Below are 27,020 nucleotides of genomic sequence, written 5' to 3'. Positions count from 1 at the left end.
AGCCTACCTCCTGCCACAGTTGAAGCCATGAATCTCCCCTGCTGACAGATCCTACAGGATCTCTGTAACTGGAATGCCGAAATAAGCTCCAAGGGTCATAAAGCTCCCCATGCAATCCAGGCAGGCCGCCCAGCTCAGTCTTCTATCAAACTGGGACATTACCAGCTACCTTGTAAAGTCACATTGAGGAGAAAATTAAATAATAAATGTGAAAGTTTAGCAGAGTCCCACACATAATGGCTGCCAGTGAAAGCAGCTATCTTAATGTCTGCAAGGTAAGGAAAGGCCGACTCCTTTAAAGCAAAAGTACTGAAAGGTAATGAGCTTGCAGCTATTCCACTGCTTTACGTACAGAACTGATCACAAATGACATTCACAAATGATCTATACCCACCAAGTGGCAATAGATAATGCCGATCACATTAAACGTTTTGATTACAATTTCTAAATACTCTGTAAGCAACCCAACTCTCTCCCATCTCACTCCACTCTCGACTCTGCACCAATGCCGTTTGTATGAGGAGCAGTGGTCTCGCTGAAATGGAGCCAAGGAAGCAGAACGTTCCCTCTCCCTCGACCAGCTCTAGATAGCGCAAGGAACAGAGCATGAAAACCACCATCCTAATACAGATACAGGCCTCAAGAGGCAAATAGCTTTCATGGCATGTTCAGGACAACCCTACGAACTTCAGAGTATAAAACACCTGAATTTGGGCAGGGATTTAGCTCAGTGGTTCTGGTGCCTGCCTCGCAAGTGCAAGGTTCCAAGTTCGATACCCAGTACCAAAAAACACCCCAAAACAAACAAAAAAACACCTGAATTCTCAAATGTCAGCATCACCGTCTCTTTTGCTCACTATTGTAGACGACAGGGCCAATGACAGTACCTGGCACACTACAAGTACTTAATAAATGTGCTCAGAAAAAAATCAGGCAGAGGACTTTTCAGGAAAATGGCAGAGTGGTAAGAAGACAGCAACTCAGCCTCTCCAAGATTTGGAATCCAGACACCGGAAATTAAAACCTTGAGGGAAAAGAGAGAGAAGTAAATTCCCAGGAAAATCAAACCCTACAGAGAAGTTGAAAGAATAATGAATCGAAAAGTTGATTCTTTGAAAGAATAAACAAGCTCTTGTTGCTTTGGTACTTTTGTTCTGCCATGAACTGCTACCCCTCTGCCATGTGCCACTCTGTGTTGGAGTCAGCTGATTATGGACTGAAGCCTCTACAAACTGATCTAAGTTGCCCAAGCTATCCTCAAGCTTGCAGTCCTCCTGCCTCATTCTCCCCAATAGCTGGAGTTACAGCCTAGGGAATATTTAAAGAATGAAGAAAGAGGAAGATAAAAAAAAAAGCCCTGAGAATAATTTAAGAAGGGGGCAGAAACAATCAATTTTTACAATATACGGTAAGTACACAATAATGGTATACATGAAATGATCCAGTGACTCAAAATGAGAAGATTCAACTTTGTGGAATGATATCATCATAAAAAGTTTTACTTTGTCCACCAAAAGACTTCTAGACTTAACTGACAGATTCAGTAGAGTAGCTGGATACAAGGTCAACACACTCAAAAAGCAATAGCCTTCTTGTACACCAATAACAGACTCACTGAGAGAGAAATTAGGGAAACAACTCCTTTTACAATAGCATCCAAAAAAATGAAATATCTAGGAATCAATCTAACAAAGGAACCAAAAGACCTCTACACTGAAAACTACAGCACTCTGAAAAAAGAGATCCAAGGGGATATAAGACAATGGAAAGACAACCCTTGTTCCTAGGTAGGAAGAACCAATATAGTGAAAATGGCCATAGTTCCAAAAGTACTATATAGATTTAATGCAATGCTGATTGAAATTCCAAAAATATACTTCACAGAACTAGAGAAAACAATCCAAAAATTTATTTGGAACCAGAAGAGACCTAGAATAGCTAAAGCAATCCTAAGCAACAGAGACATGGCAGGGGTTATCACAATCCCCAACTTGAAACTATACTACAAAGTTACTGTGATAAAAACAGCATGGCACCAGCAAAGAAAAAGACCTGAGGATCAGTGGAATAGATTAAAACATGCAGAAACAACTCCAGACATACTTGGCCACCTCATCTTTGACAAAGGAGCCAACCACCCTCACTGGAGGAAAGATAGCCTATTTAATAAATGTTGTTGGAAAAACTTGATTTCAACTTGCCAAAGATTAAAACTAGACCCATATCTATCACCATGCACTAAACTAAGATCAAAGTGGTTTAAAGATCTAAATATTAAAACAGAAATACTAAACTTGCTGGAAGATAAGTTAGGTAGAACTCTTGAAGACATTGGCATAGGAAAAGACTTTATGAAGAAAATCTCAGTAGCACGGGAACTAGCAGAAAGAATCAACAACTGGGATCTCATTTCATTAAAAGGCTTCTGCACTGCAAGAGACAACACCAACAGAGCTAAGAGACAATCTACAATGTGGGAAAAAAATTTTAGCAGCAGTACCTCAGACAAAGGGCTACTATCTAGAATATATAAAGAATTTTTAAAAATCAGACCCCCCCCCAAATTTAAAGACTCAATCCAAAAATGGGCATCTGAAATGAACAGACATTTCTCAGAAAAACAAGTAAAAATAGCAAATAAACATGAAAAAAATGTTCAACATCACTGGTCATTCGAGAGATGCAAATGAAAACAACACTGAGATTCCACCTCCGAAGAAAGAATGGCTACCATCATGAAATCAACGAATAATAAATGCTGGCAGGGCTGTGTGGAAAGAGGAACCCTACTCCACTGCTGGTGGGAGTGCAGAGTGGTGCAACCACTGTGGAAATCAGTATGGAGATACCTCAAAGAACTAGGACTAGAGGTCCCACTTGACCCAGCCATTCCTCTGCTGAGTATCTTCCCAAAAAGAATTAGAAGAATCGTACCACAGCGATATATGTGCACCCATGTATACAGCGGCACAGTTTGTAATAGCTAAAGCTTGGGAACAGCCCAATTGCTCATCACCTGGAAACTGGATGAAGAAGATGTGGGTTTTTTTATAAAACTGAGTACTACTCAGCCATAAAGAATGACAAACGAGAGACATTTATAGCTAAATGGATGCATATTGAGGCGATACTCTTACGTGAAATAAATAGGACACACATGTGTAAATACCGAATAGTTTCTCTAGTGTGAAAAACTGAAAGTGTAAATAAGGATTAAAATGATTAAAACGAGTAACAGATAATTTGAAATAGGAAGAAAAGGTCCAAAGGAGTAGGAGAAGTGGGAGGGGAAGGGGAAGGGGAAAGGAAAGAAGGGAAAGGAAAAATTATGAGAAAAGAAAAAAAATGGAAACAAAATCTATGTAAATAGGGGAGGGTGGAGGGGGTGAAGGGTGCACAGGTAATAGGGAAAAAATAAGAACCAAGATAAATCATGTACAGGTACAAGCACTCAATGATAAATGTCAATATACTATATACCTAAAATGTACTGATAAAAGAATTTAAGCAAAAAAAATAAAGAACAAAATAAACAAACCCTAAGCCAATCTTACCAAAATAAGGAAAGACGAAAATCCATGCAATTAGAAACGAAAAGGGTGGGGCCAGGGATTTAGCTCAATGGTTCCACTGCCTGCCTAGCAAGCGCAGGAACCTGAGTTCGATCCCCGGTACCAAAAAAAAAAAAAGAAACGAAAAGGGTGAAACCACAATGGATTTGACCAAAATACAGATCCTTGGTAACTACTTTAAGAATTTGTACTCAAATAAAATGGAGAGTTCAGAAGAAATGAATAGATTCCTAGATACAATGAAGTATCAAAGCTGAATCAAGAAGATATACAAATCCTGAATAATCCAGTATCAGTGAATGAAATTGGAAGCAATGAAAAAAACTACCAATATCATGGTATTAAGAAAAGCCTAGGTCCCGATGGAGTCACTGCCAAATTCTCCAAGAACTTTAGAGACAATCTAATGTTGATACTCCTGAAACTCTTTAATGAAATCAAAAGGGAAGCAGTACTCTCAAATTCACTCCTGGAAGCAAGCATTACCCTCATCTGAAAACCAGAAAAGGACCTAAAAAAGAGAACTACATGCCAATCTCGTTAATGAACATACATGCAAAAATCCTCAATAAGATACTGGCAAACAGCATGCAGCAAATCATCAAAAAGATCATACATCATTACAGGGATTCAGTCCAGGAATGCAGGGATATTTCAACATACGCAAATCAGTACATGTGACACAACACATCAACAGAACCAAAGACAAAAATCACATGATCATCTCAACAGATGCAGAAAAAGCATTTGACAAAATCATCTATTCATGATTTTTAAAACCCTAAAGAAAACAGTTATAGAAGGTCCTTATCTCAATCTGATAAAAGCCATCTATGACAAACCAGCAGCCAACATCACATTAAATGGGGAGAAGCTGAAAACGTCCCCTCTAAAATCAGGAACAAGACAAGGATATCTGCTATTACCACTCCTGTTCAATATAGTTCTCAAAACATTAGCCAAAGCAGGAAGGGGATTTAGCTCAGTGGCACAGCACCTGCCTGGAAATCACAAGGTCCTGAGTTCAATCCCCTGTACCAAACAAACAAACAAAAACGTTAGCCAGAGCAATTAGACAAGAGGAAATAATAAAAGGAATGTGGATAGGAAAGGAAGAAGTTAAATTATCATTATTTGAAGATGACATGATCCTCTACATGAAGACCCCAAAATTATACCAAAAGACTTTTAGAATAACCAAATTCAGTAATGCAGCAAGATACAAAATCAACTCAGTACACCAATAATACACAGAAATTACAGAAACAATACCTTTTTTCACAGTAGAATCAAGAAAAAAATGAAGTATTTAAGAATTAACTTAACCAAGGAAGTGAAAGCCCTTTACAATGAAAACTACAGCACTCTGAAAAAAGAGGTCAAAGAGGACATATGAAAATGGAAAGATGGAGGCGAGGCGGCGGAGGAGCTAGGAGCTAGGAGCTAGGGGCGGCGGCGGCGGCGGCGGCGGCGGCACTGGGGTGGGGGGGAGCGCGAGAGTGAGTGAGTGGCTGAGTAGTTTACCTCTATGAGGCGGTGAGAGGCCCAGGGCCTACCTCCGAGGAGCGGAACCCCTCAGGGTCCCAGGGCCAGGTGGCGTGGCGGCGGGCAGCTCGGTTGTGAGGAGGCAGGGAAGCGGTTGTCTGGGCCCCGCCATGGAGGGCATGGACGTGGACCTGGACCCCGAACTGATGCAGAAGTTCAGCTGCCTGGGCACCACCGACAAGGACATGCTCATCTCTGAGTTCCACCGGCTGCTCGGCTTCCAGCTCAACCCGGCCGGCTGCACCATCTTCCTGGACATGACCAACTGGAACTTACAAGCAGCAATTGGCGCCTATTATGATTTTGAAAGCCCAAACATCAGTGTGCCCTCTATGTCCTTTGTTGAAGATGTCACCATAGGAGAAGGGGAGTCAATACCTCCCGATACTCAGTTTGTAAAAACATGGTGGATCCAGAATTCTGGAGCACAAGTCTGGCCTCCAGGGATTTGTCTTAAATATGTCAAGGGAGACCAATTTGGACATGTGAACATGGTGTTGGTGGGATCCCTAGAGCCTCAAGAGATTGCAGATGTCAGCGTCCAGATGTGCAGCCCCAGCAGAGCAGGAATGTATCAGGGACAGTGGCGGATGTGCACTGCTACCGGACTCTACTATGGAGATGTCATCTGGGTGATTCTCAGTGTGGAGGTGGGTGGACTTTTAGGAGTAACACAGCAGCTGTCGTCTTTTGAAACGAAGTTCAACACACAGCCGCATCGCAAGGTAGAAGGAAACTTCAACCCGTTTGCCTCTCCCCAAAAGAACCAACAATCAGATGAAAACAACTTAAAAGACCCTGGGGGTTCCGGGTTCGACTCGATCAGCAAAAACACTTGGGCTCCTGCTCCTGACCAAACTGAGCAAGATCAGGACAGACTCTCACAGAACTATAAATCTGTCCCCCAGCAGTCACACAAACAACTTACCAGTAGTGACTTACAATAAGGTAGGTGCCCTCGGAGAAGAGGACAAGGGGTAGGTGGTGGGGCTTGGGATCTGTGCTACCCTTCATGGCGAAGTACACACCTAGACTGCCACTCCCAGAGGCGCACCTAAGACTGCTTAGCTCTCCTGCCAACAACAGCAACACAAAAGGTCTCCCTCCCGCACCCCATGCCTGTGGATGTCGCTTTGTCCACACTTGCGATTCGCTCCCTTCTCTCTGCTTTGGTTTGGGTGTTGAAAGGCCAGGTTCTTTACCTTTAGCATTAAAAGAAATATCAAAATAAAAATTAAAAAAAAAAAGAAAATGGAAAGATATCTCCTGTTTCTGGATAGGCAGAGGCAACATATCAAAATGGTCATACTTCTAAAACTGTTACAGATTTAATATAATCCCAATTAAAATACCAATAACATCCCTCACAGAACTAGAGAAAGCAACTGTAAAATTCATATGGAACCACAGGAGACATAGAATAGCAAAAGCAAGTCTGGACAACAAGGGCAAGGAATGGAGCATCTCATTCCAGCCATCAAGTTATACTATGAAGCTACAGTGACAAAAACAGCATGGTAATGACAAAAAATACGTGGATCATGGAAAAAAGAGGATCCACAAACAATTCCAGGTACCATCAGCTACCTGATCTTTGACAAAGAAGCCAAATACTTTTGGTGGAGGAAAGGCAGCCTCTTTAGCAAATGATGCTGGGAAAACTGGCTATCCATATGCCGAAGATTGAACCTAGACCCATAATCTCTCACCATACACTAAACTGAAAACGGATCAAGTATCTAAATATTAAAAGAGAAACACTAAATAAAACAGAAGCACTTCATCTGCTGGAATACAAAATAGGTAAGATTCTTAAAGACACAGGTATAGGCAAAGACTCCTTAGTTGCATAAGAAATAATACCAAGAATCAACAAATGGGATCACATCAAATTAAAAGCTTCTGCACAGCAAAGGAGATTTCCAACAGAGAGAAAAGAACCTACAGAATGAGAAAAAATTTTGCCAGCTACTCTTCAAAGGATCAATATCTAGAAAATATAAAGAACTCAAATAATTAGACTCCCCAAATTTAAAGACCCAATCAAAAAATGGGCATGTTAAATGAATAGATACTTCTCAGATGAAGGAATACAAATGGCTAATGGATTTTTTTAAAAAGTTCAACATCACTAGTTATTAGAAAAATGCAAATTAAAACAACACTGAGATTCCATTTCACTCAAGAAAGAATGGCTATTATCCAGAAATCAAACAATAATAAATGATGGAGGGACTTCAGGGAAAATGAAACTGTTCTTCATTGTTGGTGGAAGTATATACAGGTACAATCACTATGGAAATCTGTATAGAGAGTCCTCGAAAAACTAAAACTAGGAATTTCATTTGACCCAGCTATTCCCCTTCTAGGTATCGTCCTGAAAGAGTTAAAGGTATCATATTGCAGTGATACACGCATATCCTTGTTTATTGCAGCACAATTCTGCCAAGCATGGTGGCACCTGCCTGTGATCCCAGCATTCAGGAGGCTGAGGCAGGAGGACCCATGAGTCCACTGTGTTGGCTACACAGTGAGTTCAAGGCCAGCCTGAACTACATAGGAAAAATCTTGTCTCAAAAAAAAACCAAAAAAAGGGCCGGGGATTTAGCTCAGTGATGCCACTGCCTGCCCCACAAGTGCAAGGTCCCAAGTTCGATCCCTGGTACCAAACCAAACCAAACAAAACAAAAAGACTTATAGCATAATTCATAAATAGCTAAATCTTAGTAACAGCCTATATGTTTATCAAAAAATGAATGGATAAAGAAAATGTGGTATTTATACACAATGGACTACTCTCCCTTAAAGGATAAATTTGAGTTATTAAGTAGGAAAATGAGTACACCTTGAGACCACAATGTTAAGTGAAACAAATCATTAGACACACAAACTTAAATATCACATAGTTTCTCTTATAGGAGAAACCAAATGCATAAATAAAGCAAAAGACAGACAATAGGAAAAAAAGTTATGGTAATCCACCATCGTCAATGTACCTAAAAGTGTACCTTAACTTAGTATAATTGTTTTACGTTTTTTATATGTTCTTTGGCCTATCATTCTGGCTATTAATCTTTGTTTATGAATTAACTTTATAAAGACTTATAAAATAAATATATCTGATGCTGTAAAAAAAAATAGTAACAGGCCAGGCATGGTGGTACATGCCTCTAGTCCCGGCACTCAGGAGGCTGAGGCAGGAGGATCACCACGAGTTTGAAGCCAGCCTGGCCTAGTGAGTTCAAGGCCAGCCTGAACTACATATTGAGACCCTGTCTCAAAAACAAACAGGAAACAAATGGGTGAAGGGTTGGGGGAAGGAACGAACTGAGATGTGTTACGTACAAGCACCAACTCCCCACCATGGATGTTATCAATATGTACTGCAAACATGTACTAATAAAAATTCTGATGTGCTCAATGTACGAATGTTGCAATGCACACTACAAACTTAATGACTTCAAAGTTTTTAAGTAACAAACATCTGAATTGGGCCTTGGAAAGCTGGGATGACCCTGTGGCGCCATCACTGTCACAATGTCTGCACACAGCAGGTACGCAACAAGTGTTCCAAGAAGAAACAAACGGTGAAAATAGTAAACCAAAAGCTCTGGGAATCAGTCATTTTGGATTATAAGCTTTCTCTAGACAGCTGAAGACTGACCCCTTTAAAAGCCAAAACTATTTTTATGTTAGACACTTTCAGATGAGAATTGTTTAGTGTATTTTTTCCAAGGCCATAAAGAATTTGTGGGGATCATATACTACAATGTCCACACAGCTGTGTCAAGTGTGTGCCGCTGCAGGCAGTGGTGACAGGCAAGGCTTCCTGGGTTCCTAGGTGAAACGTATTCTCCTAGCTCAGGAGAACACACACTCCACATTCCTACCAACCCTCCCTAAGCAAATGGCAGCCTGTCCTCTCTCAAATGCACCCCAGGGGCTAAAGCAGAGATTCTTAAACTCTTCCTGCCATAGATTCTCAGACAGCCTAGGGAAGCCTATGGGCCCTTCTCAGAATTAGCTTTTTCAATGAGTAAAGTGGAAACAAGGAAATACAAAAGAACCTCATTACACTAAGAAATTATGCGCTTCTACTACAGTATTATGTGCTGATCACCATATTTAACAAGGTCTAAGCGTCACACATCTACTATAATCCCAAGTAAAATGAGCACACACAGCATTTTTGTCGAATGTGTACCAACCAATCATGATGCAATGTGAAAACTGTGATATAGTGATAAATATTTGGCTTTGGCTCCCAGTTCCTGGCAAAAGAGCTTCTACAACCTTCTAAAATTCTTTGAGTGATAGGAGTGTCTTGTTATTCGTAATAAACCTCTTTCAACCACACCTGAGTTTCTGCAAACACAGTGACGCTCAGGTGCCCCTAGAGAGCTCAGCTCTGGCTGGTTGGCAGAAAAATCAGTCATGTGACCAGACAGTTGGAACTTTAAGCCCCACACCACTTCCTGGAAGTGGAAAGTTGTAACACGAGATCATCACCAATGGCCGATTATTAATCAATCATATCGATGTAATGCACCCTGCACAAAAATCCCAAAACAATAGGGTTCAGAAAGCTTCCCATGTGGTGAAACACTTAAGAGGACAGCCACACTTCTCCCAGCTCCCAGCCATGCCTTCCCCTACATGTCTCCTCCATGCAGCTGGTCCTGCGCTGGACCCTTGATAATAAACTGCTAAAGAGGATGCAGAGCTCTGTAAGTCATTCTAGCAAATTACAGCACCTGAGGAGGGGGCTGTGGAATTCTTGGTTTACGGGTCAGAAAGAAGGCCTGGGACTGGTGACTGGCACCTGAAGTGGGCATATGCAATCTTAAGAAGTTGAGCCCTTAACTGTGAGATCTGTACTAACTCTGGGCAGTTGGGGTCAGATTGAACTCAATGTTTGGCCACCCAGCCAGTGCCCCAAGAGCTGGAGAACTGGACACTGGTGTGAAGAAAAACCCAACACATGTGACATCAGGTGCTGGGAACAGAAAAAGATGCTCTAACTGTGACTTTACTGATGGATGTTACTGTCACTGGGACTTCAAATGCCTTACTGGGTTTGCTGACTATATGAATAATCAAAAGATATGTTACATTTTAGTTGGAAGTCAGTGAAAAATAAAGATGTAATTTTTTTTCCCTAGCCAAGTACATGGACCCAGGTTAAGGACCATCTGACTAAATGAACAGGAGGGAACCAGCAACTCAGAGGTAAGAAAACAACCACTCTGTCTTAGGACCATGAAGTATACATATGAGTAATGCATTCAATGCCATCCCCCACCATTCCAAGCCAGCATAAACTCAACTGAAAATAGGGAACCTCTGCCAAAAGCTATACCCATCAAAGTCTACAAAAAGAAATTAAAACGACATGATGCAATCATAAAGTGAATCCCAACTTGTGAGTAAAACGTGTGTATAGTAATTAGAATAACGAGATGAATTTCTACATAATTTTTTCCAGTACTGGGGACTGTATCAAGGGAGCACTGAGCTACATTCCTGTCCTTTTATTCATTCATTCATTCACTCATTCATTTATTTTCGAGATAGGGCTCACTAGGGAGCTAGGTTTGGCCTCGAACTTGTGATTCTTCTGCCTCAGCCTCACAAGTAGGTGGGATTACAAGCATGTGTCATTAAATTCTTCATCAATACAAATACATTGTAGCTTTTTTCAAATGTTACAAATACTCAATTAAGTCTGGTGTGATTCATTGGCTAGTCAGTCCTTGAACATAACTTAGTCCACTACTAAAACACATGGAAAAGTATTTCAACTGTCAACTTTATAGTATCCCTGCTAACGAGAGCACAGGAAAAGCATGCCAAAATAAATACCCTTGGAACCTCATTTCAAGAGACTGTCATTTGGGAAACAGCTCATCTTTGACAACTACTGAAGTGAGCATTTATTCTAGAATGCTCTTCTACCAACTCTCTGCTTCCTTTTTGGTTCTCCTGGACCCAGTTCCCATTCACCCCAGAGCTGCTCTCCCAGGTTCCCATGGAGTCTACCATCCCACATTTTGGGCTGGGGAACAAGGTACTACTTGACTCACTTCCGTGGATCCTTTACATCTGTCAGGGTGTTCGCTAAGCACACACTTCAATGTGTGAGGCAAATAAGTGGCAGTTTTCTGCTTCTCTACCTTAAAGTGGATACTGTCACAGTAAAAAATGTTACTGGAAACAGTAAATACAGTTAAATAGTTACGTGAAAATACTGCAGAGTGCTGCAGGTAAACTGTATTGGTTAAAATAAAATATTTAGATAAATAAGTTAACCAGGCTTCCTTTTCTAACTTTATCTAATGTTATGTAAGGAAGGTGTGACCAACAAACAGTATTTTATAGGACCATATGCACACTGTCAGGAAAGGCTAGATTTCTGACACGGTGTTACTGCTCAAATCCAGAGTAAATAAATGCCTGATGAAGGAGCAGATGAGGAGATACACTGGGAAGGGGATGAAGTCAAGAGACACAAGACGGTGAAACAGGCAACAGCTGGTGCTGGACAGGAGCAGTGAAGAGGCGGCATAGGGTACTCTGTGGTTAGAAGCAGAAACACTGTGACTCATGCCAAAAAAAAAAAAAAATTCAGAAATCTGACTACAAATTACAACCTGATATTCATATGAGAGCTCTTTTTAGGAACATTATATTTCTGAACAAAAGTTGGAAACTACAGATAATGAAACCAGGGTGTACTGCGGCTCAAAATAATTCCCCATTGGAATTTGGGCATTGGAATTTTGGGCATTCTGCCCAAAACTCCTGACAGACTAAAAAGAGAGAGAGAGAAGTACTCATAGCAGAAAATGTAAATGAAAGCTATTATTTCTTCTACTTATTTTTAGCAAAAGAGATATAATTTTAAATAGCCCTTATCAATAAAAAGATCCAGACTGGGCTACCTGTGCTGGCTCTGGGTAGCAGGAATATGGTAGTTTGTGATTTTTGCCTATATCAGTGTGGCACTTTTTTCTATAATTTACACATACTGTTTTTACAATCTTCAACATGATTTTAACTTTTTAAAAAGCATATTAATTTTTCATAAACTGTAGTCTTTCCACTATTATTAAGTAAAGACAAAATAACTTGGAGAGAAGAAAAAAATCATTTTAAATGTATAAAGTATTTCAATGTACAAGTAAAAAGGTATAAATTCTAAGTGCCCCAAACGTTTCACTAAATAACATACATAAATCTTCCTGAGATGAAAACAAAATAAAAAATATACTTCAGCATCTATTAAAAGTAGAAACTTCAAGTGACATATGGGAAGCAGTATTCCAGACTGGTCTGTATATGCACAGACATTACCTACGGGAAAACAGTAGCTTCAGTTGAAATTCTGGTAATACAAAGAACCGGTCTGCGTTATGGAGCTTACAGTTCTATCTGAAGTAAAACAATTAGCCTATTAATCAGATAAACACTGTTGCTCATTCTTAGGAATTGCTGCAAAATTAATATAATTCATATTATTACATCTGTGGACATAGCATGGACTCACTTTGACCACATCAATACTGGTTTTTTAAAAAACAAAGACTAATTCACAGCATGGGGCTACTGCATGAACCTACAGTGCCTTTGTTCACATGATTAACCCCCCACACCTTACAGACAAAAGCCAGGGTTGGCAGACTTTGGCAGGCCACGTGTAGATCTCAATTCTGCTTATGCCACTGACTGGCTTTATGCAGTATGCAACCTGCACAACTACACAAAACCACCACTCACAGCCATGTCACCAGCACTTGTGGGACAGAATGTCTGAAACTTAAATTTGCATGAATGTTAGACTCACTCACAGGGATGGGTTCTGGAATATCTTATAAGTATCAATTATTTGGGCTGGGGATTTAGCTCAGCAGTGCTGGCGCCTGCCTTGCAAGTGCAAAAGTCCCGAGTTTGGTCTCTGGTACAAAAAAAAAAAAAAAATTCAGTTATTTACAATTTTTAAATAAACCACTCTAGTTTTTACAGCATTAACTGCATTTTAAAGTAAAACATTGCATATATTGAAGACTACTGAACTTCGCTCAGATCAGTGGTGGAAATGCGTCTTTTCTCTCAGATCATTTGGTCCTTTTGTTAAAATACACTGTACTCAATGAGTAACCATTTCTTTTCTTTAATCTTGATCAAAAAGCAAATCAGAGTGTAGCCAATAATATGTGAGTCAAAGCAGTCTAATCTATTTTACACCATACATTTTAGACTTTATGTTATACCAATGTAACAAAAGCATCGTAACAATAACAATACTGCTTACTGCTCCTTAGCTTTCTCTTCTTCCTTGTTTCAGGCAACTTCAATGTGTTTATAAAAGTCATTGAATCCTAGGCAAATGATACCTTAAAAAGCAGAATCCAGTGACAAATCCTTCCACCTTTTACAGATGAAGAAAATCAATGAAATATGACAAAATAAAGTATAAAGTCGCCCAGAAAACATTGTCCAAATCTCAATTTGTAAGCAGCAACTGGCTTTCACCTGCCGTTTCTCTTTCTTCACCTAAAGTATCTAATAAGGTTTCTTAGCACCAACTCTCCCTCCAGGCCAGCTTCCCTATTTGCCATAGTGAAGAGAATGACCTGCAGTGTGCTCCTATTGCTTCTGGCTCCACAACTGCACTCTTGTATAAAACAGATAAGGAAACAGAAATCTTTTTAAAACTTCAGCATCTCAACATTAGGCATATGGTGATACAGTATATGTAAAGTACAGTATTACTATCAAAGTTGAAAAAAAAAAAAAAGCAAAACCAAACAAAGCAAACAACTCTCTGCTGATAAGTATCCAAGGGGTAGACAAAACTTGTCAAAAGTTCATATGAAAAAGTGTAAGGATTCTAGTTGACTGTAAGCCCAAGATAAACCTACAGAATGGCCTGGATACCAGGAGGGAGAGGGGGAGAGAGGCAGAAAGGGGGAGAAGAGGGGAGGGGGAAGAAGGAGAGGAGGAGAAGGCAGAGAGGGAGCTGTGGATGGGCTTGGGGGAGGGGGAGGGGGGAGGGGAAAGAGGACCAGGAGGAGGGAGGGAGGCAGGCAGAGACACAGAGACAGAGAAACAGACAGACAGAACAACAACAACAAAAAATCCCAAGGGAATCAGGAGAAATGTCATCTTCACATCGAGAGAGAGGTCACAGCCTCCCTCCCCATTCTTCTTGTTGAACAGGTCACCTGGGAAGTTTCATTTACGTTTTAGGGGAGGGTGGGTGGGAGTGGGCGGGTGTATGTGTGTTACTGGGGACTGAACCCAGGGGTGCTCTACCACTGAGCTACATCCCAGCCTAGTCTGTGCCAAGTTCTTGCTAAGGTGTTTAGGGTGGCCTGAAACTTGCAATCCTCCTGCCTCAGCCTCCCTACAACTGGGCTTACAGGCAGGTGCCATCATGCCCAGTGGTTTGAGAATAGCAGCAATACCCAGAGTGGTGTGGGATCTGTAAAGCTCTGAACAGAGACTGAGGGCAGGTGATGAGGGCTCACTAGAGCCTGCAGAAGGAACAAATCTGTTGCAGGGAGAGACGTTAGCTCTAGTCCTCTGGTAAGGGGGATGGAAAGAAGGTGAGACACAAACTGTATGTGATTTGAATGTCACAATGCAATGTATGCGACAATTAAAATATGACAGGGAAAAAAGGATAGGCATGAAGGCCCTGCAAAGCAGCAGGTCCCACCAGGCAGGAGTTAGTTTGAAAGCTGTTCTCTCCTGACTTGGCTCCTCACATGAGGCCCAGTGCCAGGCTGTTGCTCCTAAGCCAGGGAGCACTGTGTACCCCGGAAGACTCCCTGGAGCTGAACTTTGATCCACCCATTACAATCCATGAACCAGATTCCATCTACCAACTGAGAAGTGTAGTCTCTGAATAATAATTTGATTTACAGAGACCAGGGGGTGGGAGAGAGATAAGCCCTAAGAGGAAGAACCTAGGGCAGTGAAATCCTAATTACCGCCTTTAGAATATATTCAATGAAATGCTATTCTGTTACACATAAGTCTAGGGGAAGACTCTATTGTGCTGCTTTTCTCTCTACTCTTTCTTTCCCTGGAGATCTTATCTACACCCCCACAGCCAACAAAGATGACTTCTGCCTCTACATCTCTGAATTCTTTCCTACACTTGATACAAATAGCCAGCCACCTCTTCAAAGAACCACCCAGACTTCAGACACCTTGACCTTAAAACATCCAAATCAAGCTGGCTGTCTCTGCCCTGATGCAGGTCTTTCCTTACTTCATTCCAACCAACCAGGCTCCCAACTGGGACAGGAGCTTCTACTCCTATTCATTTCTCCTTCTCTCTATGAACCAAGCGTATATTCTCTTTCTCACCGTGAGCCCGAAAGGTAAATGCTGGTCCAGGCCTGAACTTGACTCTGCCAGACCACAGCAAGACTCCCACTTGGGGCCCTGCCTCTGGTCTGTCCCTGCACCCATCCATCCTCCTCTCCACTAGCAACAGGATCTTCTGGAAGGTGAGGCGGTCAGCCTACTAGAGTCTGACCAACTCCTGCTGCCTAGTTTCACCTGACTTCTGTGCAAGTTCCCTTCTGTCCAAAGCATTTCACAGGCAGCCTGAGGCTCTGCCCATGTGCTTGCCCACCTGTGTGCCTGTGTAGGGCTCCTTCCATTTGGATGGAATGTTCTTTCTCACCCCCTAGCAAGACTCTGGGATCACTCACTCAACCTGTTCACTTCAGAGGTCAGGACAGTAAGCCTCAGGGAGCAAGAATGAGTGACATCCAGTTGCAGAGCCAGGCTGGACAGAACCAGACCTCCCTGGAAACAGCTGTTTTTCCACACTGCTCCAAGTCCCTGTGATATGCTTTTAACTGGAATGAAGTAGGCTTTGGTGTAATATTTCCTTATTAGGGTTTTGTTGTAATTACTTTCCTCATGACTGGGTCACAATACCCGACACCTGCCACGCAAAGGAGGAAAGGTTTATTTTGGTTCATGTTTACTGTCCATGGTCAGCTGGCTCCAGGCAGGATGGCACGGCAGAGGGGAAGGGTAGAGGACAGCTGCTCACGGAATGGCAGACAGGAAGCAGAGTCAAAGGAATGGCAGAGGATGGAGCTATGCCATTCCAGGCCACACCCTCGTGGCCAGCATTTTTACCAGGCTCCACCCCCAACATCACATTTAGCTGTAAACTCAGCTGTGGACCAGTCCAGTAATAATTACCATGCTCCCATGATCCAATCACTTCTAAGCACATGAGGCTTCTAAAGACAGTTTAGCTCTAAACCATGGAAGATGGCTGCACCATGGGGCTGCTATGCTCATCCCTGGATTAATCCATTGATGAGTTCATAGGTGAATGGGCTGTTGGAGGTGGGGCCTGGCTGGAGGTGGGCCACTGGGGATGGAACCTGGAAGGGTGTATTCCAGAGGAGAAAGCTCACTAATACAGAGGCTAAATCCTCAAAGCCTACTAAATTAAGGGGAAGGGGCAGGATAGCCAGTGCTCAGATTTCCAGTGACCAAGCGAATTACTTTGGAACTCAGACTTACCAGGTTTACACCTTCAAGCTCAGCAGCAGCAGGTACTATGTGGGCATAAAGGGCTTTGGTGCTCCCATGGGATATGCATGAACGGCCTGAGGGCAGACTCACCCTCTCCTTCAGAGACAGCCAGGTGGGCTCCACTGCCTCTGTCTATTCAAATAGGCTTAAAGCAAAACTTTGCTAAGGAGATCTGAAGAGCCAAGGACTCTGTGGTCCAAGACACTGTGGTCTTTTCTTAACACCTACATTCAAACCTCGTCTCTGGCTCCCCAACTGAAAAGGCACTTTTTAAGAAGAATCTACAGTGAGTTCTGATCATCCCTGATTAACTCCATGGGGAAATTGTAAAATGGGATCTACTGTATTTGGAAAATGTGCACACCAAAAGACTGGCTGGAGATCGTGGTGTTTCCTGGCCCTCCTTATGGCAGGTCTACTGTAACTGCCTTTGCACATGCCTTTTCCTCCAAGAGGTCAGGAACTGTGTCTGTCTCATTCTGCATGTACAGCAGACAAGCCCCAGAATGTAATGTCGCTGACACTCAACTTGGAGAAGCAGCCAGATTCTTGGCCGAGAGTGTCTGGCAACATCACACTACCCCTTCCCCTAAACAGCATGGTAATTGCAGAACAGCCAGTGCTTTGGTGGTCGAGTACACCAGGCTCTTTCCCAGAGATCACGATCTCAGCTGACTTACACACTAGAGAATCAGAAGAAAGAAAAAAGAAAAATCAAACCTTTGTACAATGTTCTTTCAATTACACCAAAATGCAATGGTACAGAAATGCAGGGCCAAACACTAAGAGTAATGTAAGTGTCAATGTATGATATTTATTTATATTTAGAAAAGGGAGTAGAATCCATTCCAATTACCTGGAATCCAGGAATATGGCTATTTCAGAATCAACAAGAGGGTTCTGGGTATAGATTAGTAACATTCATGCTTACTATATAAGTAATTTATGAATAATCAGTACATAAGGAGCCATGAACTCATTATTCAAAAGTGGACTTCTGGCTTGTGTTTCTGAAGTCAAATTTCATAAGCTCTAGTATTTTATATTTGGAAACTTACACGTGTGTTTTTAAGAAAAGGCCTGACACAATAGAGAACTTCACAATAGACCTGTCTAAATGTCTACGCAAATACTGTCTCAAAAATTTTGGTTTATTTTCACCTAATGACTAGTTTCCTTTGGGTCCACCTGTAAAAAGAGCTTCCGCAAAAATACCATTTGGCTAATTCTCTATCTTTGGTAGGCCTACAACTATAAACTGTACTAAACAAACTTCCTTCCTATTTTTAAAATCTTCTAAAATGGGAGAATCTAGATCTTTGGTTGGCAAATTTTTCCTAGGCATTACCAGCTTTGGCAATACAAAGATTCTTCACAGTACTTTAAGAGACATGAAAAACACCAGAAACTGTTCAACAGCCCCTGACTCCCCTTATTTCAGGGGACAGGAAATAAGGTGGAGTTGTGACCTTGGGCAAGGTCATTCAACCTGATGGTAGCAGTGGCCAATGTAATTCTCTGCCCCATCTCCCCCTTATGTGATCTAAACAGCTCATGGCCTGAGGAAAGCATTTTGTTCTTGTTCAAGTCATGCACAATGTGATAAAGTGACAGATGGAACCTAAATACTACAGTGAGTGCTGAGTGATGCAGAGCTCTAGACTAAGTGTTGGAATACCTTGTTTTAGTTTTAGCTACAGCTCTAGGAGAGCCATCTCTCAGATGAAGGACTTCATATTTTTCATCTTTAAAAAGAGTGAACAGGGCTGGGGATTTAGCTCAGTGGCACTGCGCCTGCCCGGAAAGTGCAAAGTCCTGAGTTTGATACCCCGTACCAAAAAAAAAAAAAAGAGTGAATAAGGCCAGGCATGGTAGTGGCCACACCTGCAATCCCAGCACTCGAGGCTGAGGCAGGAGGATGCCCATAAGTTCAAGACCAGCCTAAACTACATAGCAAGACCCTGTCTCAAATAAGGGGGGAGGGGGGACAGAAATGCAAAACTGCAAAGGCCTTCTCCACCTATAAATCGATGGTGACAGCTCACAGTTATTATGCCCTTAATCTCAGCAGGACTTAGCTAAGTGTGTGTGGCTAAAAAATAGCCTGGAAGGAGGTTATTTATCCCCATTTTATAGATAATACACATTGACACTTAAAAGCAAAGTAAACTTACCCAAGGTCATGTTTCCACTGGTAACTGGAAGAGAGGGGATGTGTTCTGGACCAATGATTCTGCAGACCCTCTCCTTCCTAGGGATGCTTAGCCTGACTTGTAGTCACAGAACTGAGAACAACCATAGTGATCATTCACCACAATCTTATGTTATAGATCAAGGACTGAGGTCCTGGGAAGTAGAACTTGCTCAAGATCTAGAAATTTACTGGAAACGCATGGCTACATCCAGGTATTCTCAACCTCAAACTAAAGGAAATCTGAAACTTCACACTTATTTATATCTTCTCAGTTGATGTCCAAACAAGACTAGCTGATGAGCTGTGAGGAATGCTTACCTTGCTGTGTCACCTGGCCAACCCCAAACAGCAAACACAGAGCAAACCTGGGCCTCTGGCCACACCATTAACTTCCTGTCTGAGCCATTGTGGGAGGAGAAATGTTCACTGTGGTGGGCTTCTCTATAGAGAGCCTGTTCAGAATACATTCTGATCATAAAGAGAATATTCTAGGTAAGTGGAATAACTGTAAAACATGGTTCTATAGTGCTCTGAAATGAATAACAGAAAATACATAACACTCTTAAGCCCAAAACTCAAGTCAACAAGAAAATGAAAAGTCCGGCTGTGATCACCTCAAAATTGGTCTCTTCTAACCATTTAATGTCCCTTAGCATTCTTCCCAATTGACCTACCTTCAATTTTCTACCTTCTATTTCCTGTTTTCTGTTCTCTCTAACCAAGAACATCATGAAATGCAAGGATATTAAAAATATCCATTACACTTCCGTAAGCACTTCAACCTTATACATCTGTGTTTAAAAGCAGGTTAGGTGAACATTTTGTGCCTCTCACCTAAGACAGGGGAAAAAAAGCTCAGTTTTCCAGAGAGTCAAGATATTGTTTAAGGTCTGCTGGCCTTGTTTCAGGGCATGAACATGTGTTATCACCCCTTTATTCAGAGACAGCACAGGGACAACAGACAAAACATGAATTAGGAGTTGTACAATTCAAATTTTAATCTTAATAGCCATAATTTCTGTTGTACAACATGGTTTTAACATATTTTTACAGTTAACATATTTTTTAAACAGTTCTAGGGGTAAAACTCAGTTCTAGGGAGTCAACCAGTCTATGACTGAGCAACACCCCCAGCAAAATATACCATATTCTTGAAAAATGCTATGAAAGTGAATGTAAAGTGTTCTCGCCACAAAAATGATAACTGTGTGAGGTAGTGCATGTTAGATTAGATTTAGTTAGATCAAGTCATTCTACAATATCTATATATAAACTTCAAAACACATTTTGTACATGGTAAATAAGTTATCTAACTGCTCTCAATTTCCATTTCTTCATATTCCTTTCCCAAAAATGTAGAAGGAATATCACTTTCACCACAATTACTTCCAGAATTAAATACATTACAAAACTGAACTACTCCCAGTACAATGTCTGGCATATAGTAAGTGGTTAGAAATATAATCATCTCTTTTCTCTCCCTCTTTGTATTAATGCTAACCTAATTTGCCCTATTAAATACAATTTCCAGGTAATGTTTCCCAAGCAAAAATCCATCTTCCACATCACAAAATAGATACATGACATACCTACTCCATCTCCCACTGACACCTTCCTGGAAACAGAACTAAGTCGATCACTAGGTCACTGCAGCCCAGTGTTAGGGAGCTAAGTCACTGCACTGTACTCTGGCAACTTCTATTGTGTGAAAGCTCAGACTAAGCTTCTGCAAACAGTTCACTCAAAGGGTTGGTTTTCCCCGGCCTGGAGGGACATTATGACACCCTTCCCATGTGAAAAGGTCTCCAGCCACCCCAACTGCTGCTCTGACTTCCTTTACTGGCTCATTTCCCTACAGTACTGATGGCGAACCTTTTAGAGCTTTCAATGATACAAACAGCCTGCTGCAGCACGCATGCCATAGGTTCAGCACCACTGCCCTGTAGGTATCTTGAAATTTGCAAGTGATTAAATATTCTGAAATATGATACACTGTTTCAAAGACATACAGACTTTTGATTTTAGAAGAGCATTTTGAAGACAGTGCAAACAAAGCAACACTGAGAAAATATACAAAAGCCAAGAGTCAAACAACTTGGGTATAAATTCTACCATAAACTAGTTATGTGATCTTACTCAAACTGCAATACTTCACTGCTGTCGATGCCAGTTTCTTGAAGTAAAAACAGCAAATGGAATTATATTCAAGACTATACATTCTGGATAATCAGAATTAAATAGTAAGTTACCCCAGAATGATCACTATTTAATCCACAACTATGGAAAGTATGTGCTAGGAAGAGGGAAGAGGGTCACTCTTTAATTCTGAACCTCTTTGAATACAGGAAATTTGTTTAAAGGGATGTCTTGTCCAAAGGCAAAAATCACTAGTTTCAAAAACAAAGCAAACAGAGCTGAAAAACAACAGTGAATAATTCTGAAACATGCTGGAAAGCTACCACTACTATTTCCTAACTATTCTTATTCATAACATGGCACATTAAGGACCAACAGTTATCCTTTTGTTAAAAGACTTCATTCATACCTGGGTGTGGGCCACTGGCAGGAGGATCATCAGGAGTTCAAAGCCACCTGAACTACATACTAAGACCCTGCCTCAATAAATAACTGACTTCATTTGGATCTCATCTTCTAGTTTCCCCAAAACTCAAACTGACTGATTCCTATGCATACATGTATATTATCATATTAAAATTAAATAGAACATTTGCCTAGCATGCCAGTATGTACAAGGCATCTAGTTTGATTCCCCAAACCTACACTCAATCAATCAATCAATCAATCAATAACTTTCATACATCTCCCTCTCCCTACTTGACTGCAAACTGCTCAAAGGCTAGGCAGTGTCCTCCTCGTCTTTGTACCCCCAGCACCTAACCCCAATCCTATATAACAGTCATTGATTTCAATTGCCTAGTCACTTTTTAAACAGCTCATGTTTGCAAGAGGGTCTTTGTTATGGCTTGTGTCTAGATGTCCCCCAAAGCCTCATGCAGTCATAGGTGAGGCTATTCAGAGGTGGCTGGATCTAGAGTGTGTGGCGCTGGGATCAAGGGTATATGACTACTAAATCAGTCCACTGAATGGTTCCGTATAGTTCTGGCTAGGATTAAGGGTATGAGTACTACACCTGCTCTAGGATGGGTGGCCTGCCTAAAATATAAGGGACAGAAAGAGGGCTAATGTGTTCTCGCCTCTCTCCTTGCCAAGGACAATTCCCTCCTGCAATGCCCTCTGCAGTGTTACCCTTGCTTGGAGCTAGCCAACTATGGACTAAAACCTCTACAAACTGTGAGCCAAATAAACCTTTTCTCCTTTAACTTTGGGTGTTAGGTATTTTGTCTAAGTACCAGAAATGTAACTATGACAGTCTTCATAATTTCCTAAGCAGATTCTGGCAATAGTCAATGTTAAAACAAAATCCAAAAAACAGCAAAAGATAAATTTAGAACAAATACTGTATACTAATTTCATTTTTATAAATGAGAAAACAGGTTTAGCAAAGTTAAAGCCAAGTTCAATCAAAGTTACATGAACAGAGCCTCTGTGCCTAAACTCATTATACACACATCAAATATAAAAATAACTTGCAGAAAAAGAATCAAAGCGCATAGAAATTGAGGATATCTGCTACCATCAAGTCTTTCATATATCTCCAACAAAACAGCATAATCTGCTCTTTCATCACTCTTCCAGTAACCAAATCAAAGATTAAAGAAATTTTAAAATGGAGAAATCAGAGACATTTCATTGAGATTCAAGAGTATAAACAGATAAAGTTTTGCTTTTCTGTAGATTTTACAGATGTTCCTAAATACCGCTGTTGTTATATAATAGAATTCAAAAGGACTAATATTTCTAGTTCTTTAGATACTTTACAGAAGTACAAATGGCCAACAAATATATGAAGAAATGCTAAACATCGTTGGCCATTAGAGAAATGCAAATTAAAACAACACTGAGATTTCATCTTACTCCAGAAAGAATAGCCATTGTCAAGAAATCAAATAATAGCAAATGCTGGAGAGAGTGTAGGGAAAAAGGAACCCTTCTCACTGCTGTGGCTGGGAATGTATACTAGCACAATACTATGGAAATCAGTGGGGAGACTTCTCAAAAAACTAAAACTAGAAATTCCATTTGACCCAGCTATTCTCTATGTATCTTCCCAAAATAAAGACATCATATTATAGTGATACATGCAAACCCATGTTTATAGCAGCACAATTCGTAATAGCTAAATCTTTTTTTATTAAATTCTTTTATTGGTACATTGTAGGTATACAACACAATTACATTTCTCATTGGGAACTGTACCTTTACATAATACATCTTGGTTCTTATTTTCTCCCCATTCCTAGCCCTACCTTCATCCCCTCTACCCTTCCCTATTTACAAAGACTTTATTTCCATTTTTTCCATTTCTCAGCATTTTTCCTTTCCCTTCTTTCCTTTCCCCAGCCCCTCCCACTACCCCTACCCCTTTGGACCTTTTCTTCCTATTTTACATTATCGATTATTCACTCTAATCATTGGTACATTTTAGGTATACAATATAATGACATTCATCATTGGAAATTTGCACCTTTACATAGTCTCTCTTGGTTCTTATTTTTCACCCTTGCCCAGCCCTCCCTTCAACCCCTCCAGTCCTCCCTATTTACAAAGATTTTGTTCCTATTTTTCCATTTTCTCATATTAACCCCATTCCCTTCTATCCTTTCCCCTAGCCCTCCCACTTCCTTCCCCTTTGCCCCTTTTCTTCCTATTTCATGTTACCTATTATACATTTAGTCCTTATTTACACTTTCAGTTTCTCACACCAGAGAAACTATTCAGTATTTATTCATGTGTGTCCTATTTATTTCACTTAAGAGTATGGCCTCAATGTGCATCCATTTAGCTATAAATGTCTTTAATTTCTCATTTTTTATGGCTGAGTAGTACTCCATTTTATTAAAAAACCACATTTTCTTTATCCAGTCTCCAGTTGATGGGCATTTGGGCTGTTTCCAAGTTTTAGCTATTACAAACTGTGCTGCTGTGAACATGGGTGCACATATATCACTGTGGTATGATTCTTTTAATTTTGGGGGGGAAGATCCCCAGCAGTGGAATAGCGGGGTCAAATGGGACTTTCAGTCCTAGTTCTTTGAAGTATCTCCACACTGATTTCCACAGTGGTTGCATCAGTCTACACTCCCACCAGCAGTGGAGCAGGGTTTCTCTTTCCCCACAGCCCTGCCAGCATTTGTTATTGGTTGATTTCATGATAGCAGCCATTCTTTCTGGAGTGAAGTGGAATCTCAGTGTTGTTTTCATTTGCATCTCTCGAAAGACCAGTGATGTTGAACATTTAAGTATTTATTTGTGTAATAGCTAAATCTTAGAAGCAGCCTACCATTGACAGCTGGATAAAGAAAATGTGGTATTTAACCATAATGGAGGGCTGCCCTGCCATAAAGAAAGATAAAGTTGAATCATTTGTAGGAAAATGGATGCTCCTTGAGACCATAATGGTAAGTGAATCAGAAACAAAAATATCACATGGTTTCTCTTATATGAGAAACTCAGATAATCAGAAACATAAATATCACAGAATCAGAAACAACAATCTCACATGGCTTCTCTTATGTGAGAAACTCAAAACTAAAGAGCGGAGTACTTTAGGGAGATAGATCCTTCTCGAAAGGGAAAGGGATGGAGAGCTGGAGGAAGGGAAGAGAGGGTTAGGGTAAAAAGGGATTGGGAGTGCTGCACACATGTAACAACTCCACACAGGCAATGTGAATGAAGATTACGTACTGCGGACGTCCAAAAAAAGGAAGGACATCAAGGGATGGGTGGATCAGGGAGAGATGGAAGGAATGGGGATTTTAAGAAGGAATGAGGATGTGTTACATACATGTAACAACTTCCCACAAGGAATGCAAGCATTACGTACTACACACGTACTAATAAACTAAGTTTTAAAAAGTTAACCAAAAGAAAAAGAAGACTCCACACCACATGTTATTGGGAAAATGCAAATTAAAGTAACCCTGGGATACCACTAACATACCTATTAGGAGGCCCAAAATGCACAACACTAGATCACCAAATGTTAGGAAGGAGGTGGAGCCACAGAAATTCTGAGTTACTGCTCACATGAATGCAGAGCAGTACAGGCACTCTGGAAGACAGTTTAGCAGTTTCTCACAAAATTAAACATACTCTTACCATATGTTAGTATGCTAATAGTCAAGCAATAATAATTCCTCGGTAATCTTTCAAAGGAGTTGAAAATTATTTCTACATAAAAACCTATATATGTATAGATGCTTGTAGTAGCTTTACTGATAACTGCCAAAACTTGGAAGCACCCAAGATTTCGTTCTAGAGGTGAATGGATCATCCATAGCACATGCAAACAATGGAATATTATTCAGCACTAAAAAGAAATGAGCTATTACTGGGCATGGTGGTGCAATCCTATCTATAATCTCAGCATTCTGGAGACACTGAGGCCTTAGGGTCTCAAGTTGCCCAGCCTAGGCAACTTAGTGAGACACTGTCTCAAAATAAAAACAGGGCTGGGGTTGTCATTCAGTGTAAAGGCCCTGGGGTTGCATCCCCAGTACTATAAAAAAAAAATAGAGACAGAGACAGAGTCAGAGACAGAAACAGAGACAGAGACGGAGAAAAGACAGAGACAGAGAGAAAGAGAAATGAGCTATCAAGCTATGAAAAGTCACACGGGAAACTTAAATGTATTACTAAGTGAAAGAAGCCAAGCTGAAAAGTTCCCATACCACATGATCCCTATATGACATCCTCCACAGACAAATTATTGAAACAGTTAAAAGAAAATCAGTGGTTGTCAAGGGTTCAGGGGAAGAGAGGAATGAACAGATGGGGCACAGAGGATTTAGAAGGCAATGAAGCTACTCTATACAATACTGTGTCAGCTGATAACATGTCATTACAGTTATTCAAATCCATAAAGTGTAAAATACCAATGTAGACTATGGGTGTTGGGTGCTAATTCAGGGTCAGTGTGGTGCCATCGACTGTAATCAATGCACCCATCCAGTGGGGGACACTGACATGGGGAGGCTGGGCATGTGTGGGGGCAGGGAACACAGTACACTGGACCCCTACCTTACACTCAACTGTGCTATTCCCTAAAACTACCCTTAAAAAATACAGTCTATTTTTCATATAATTTGGTTCCTAGTCTGTGATTAATAGTCTATAAGTATTTGGGACAAAGTTAAACACACTGAAAAAGAGAGGCTACTTTTGTTTTTCATTTGTCAAACTGAATAATTAATAGAGTGCAATTTTTTTTTAAAAAGGTACAAGAATGTGAAGTGCAAATTTTTCCTTCTACTCCTGTTCCCCAGATTCCAAATTTCAGGACCTTGGTTGATTTTTTTAAAGTTTCATTTCATAGCACACTAATTCCACTATTATCCTCCCATGAATTAATACTATGAAATAATGGGATTTATTCTTTAAAAAAAGAAAGAATTCCTATGTCCATGATACACACAAGGAAATATATTCACTGCCACTCAACATATGGTCCCCAGATCAGCAGATTGGGAATCACCTAGCAGCTTGCTGGAAATTCAGCTGAGTTCCATCCCAGACCTGCTGGACCACCCTTGTTTTCATAGAGTTTACAGGCTAGCAAAAATGTTAAAATACTCAAATGTAACATGAGGCATCATACAGAATGCACTACGCAGCTGTAAACTTTGGGGGAAAGATCAGCTATGGTCCCTGATGGAGCCTGACTGCTCCATAATGAAAAGGCAGCTCTTTTAAAGGAGTGTGTGTGCCACACACAGCCTGGATCCTACTCACCTACTCTAGTCTCACATCTGCTGCTCCATATAGCGATCTTCCTCCAGCCTCACCAACCCCATGCTGCAGTTCTCCCAACAGGCCCCCAGGCCATTTGCACGTGTCACTCCCACCACCTGGTACATCCCACCCTTCCAGTTATTCCCCACCCTGCTTAGTCGATTCATCCAGTGAACAAATGATTAATCAGAGGCCTCAGGAAAGGAAAGAAGGATGGGAAGAGTTCTGACGGTCATAAATGGAAGATGAGTGCTCCAACACAT

At 40.9% G+C, this 27,020-nt stretch overlaps 1 protein-coding gene and 1 pseudogene across 6 annotated transcripts in view; one reads left to right on the top strand and one right to left on the bottom strand.

The window, feature by feature from the left end:
• Tbc1d1 (TBC1 domain family member 1) overlaps nt 1-27,020 on the bottom strand; it is a 234,372-nt gene that overhangs the window by 124,362 nt on the left and 82,990 nt on the right. The gene's annotated exons all lie outside the window — the stretch shown is intronic.
• On the top strand, nt 5,228-6,064 carry LOC106007957 (protein ILRUN pseudogene; annotated as a pseudogene).

Source organism: Heterocephalus glaber, unplaced genomic scaffold (assembly GCF_053883595.1).
Source record: "Heterocephalus glaber isolate CG9 unplaced genomic scaffold, H.glaber_assembly_v1.0 deba00001509, whole genome shotgun sequence".
NCBI lineage: Eukaryota > Metazoa > Chordata > Mammalia > Rodentia > Bathyergidae > Heterocephalus > Heterocephalus glaber.
Note: the sequence above shows the minus strand (reverse complement) of the source record. Positions and strands in the feature narration are given on the sequence as shown.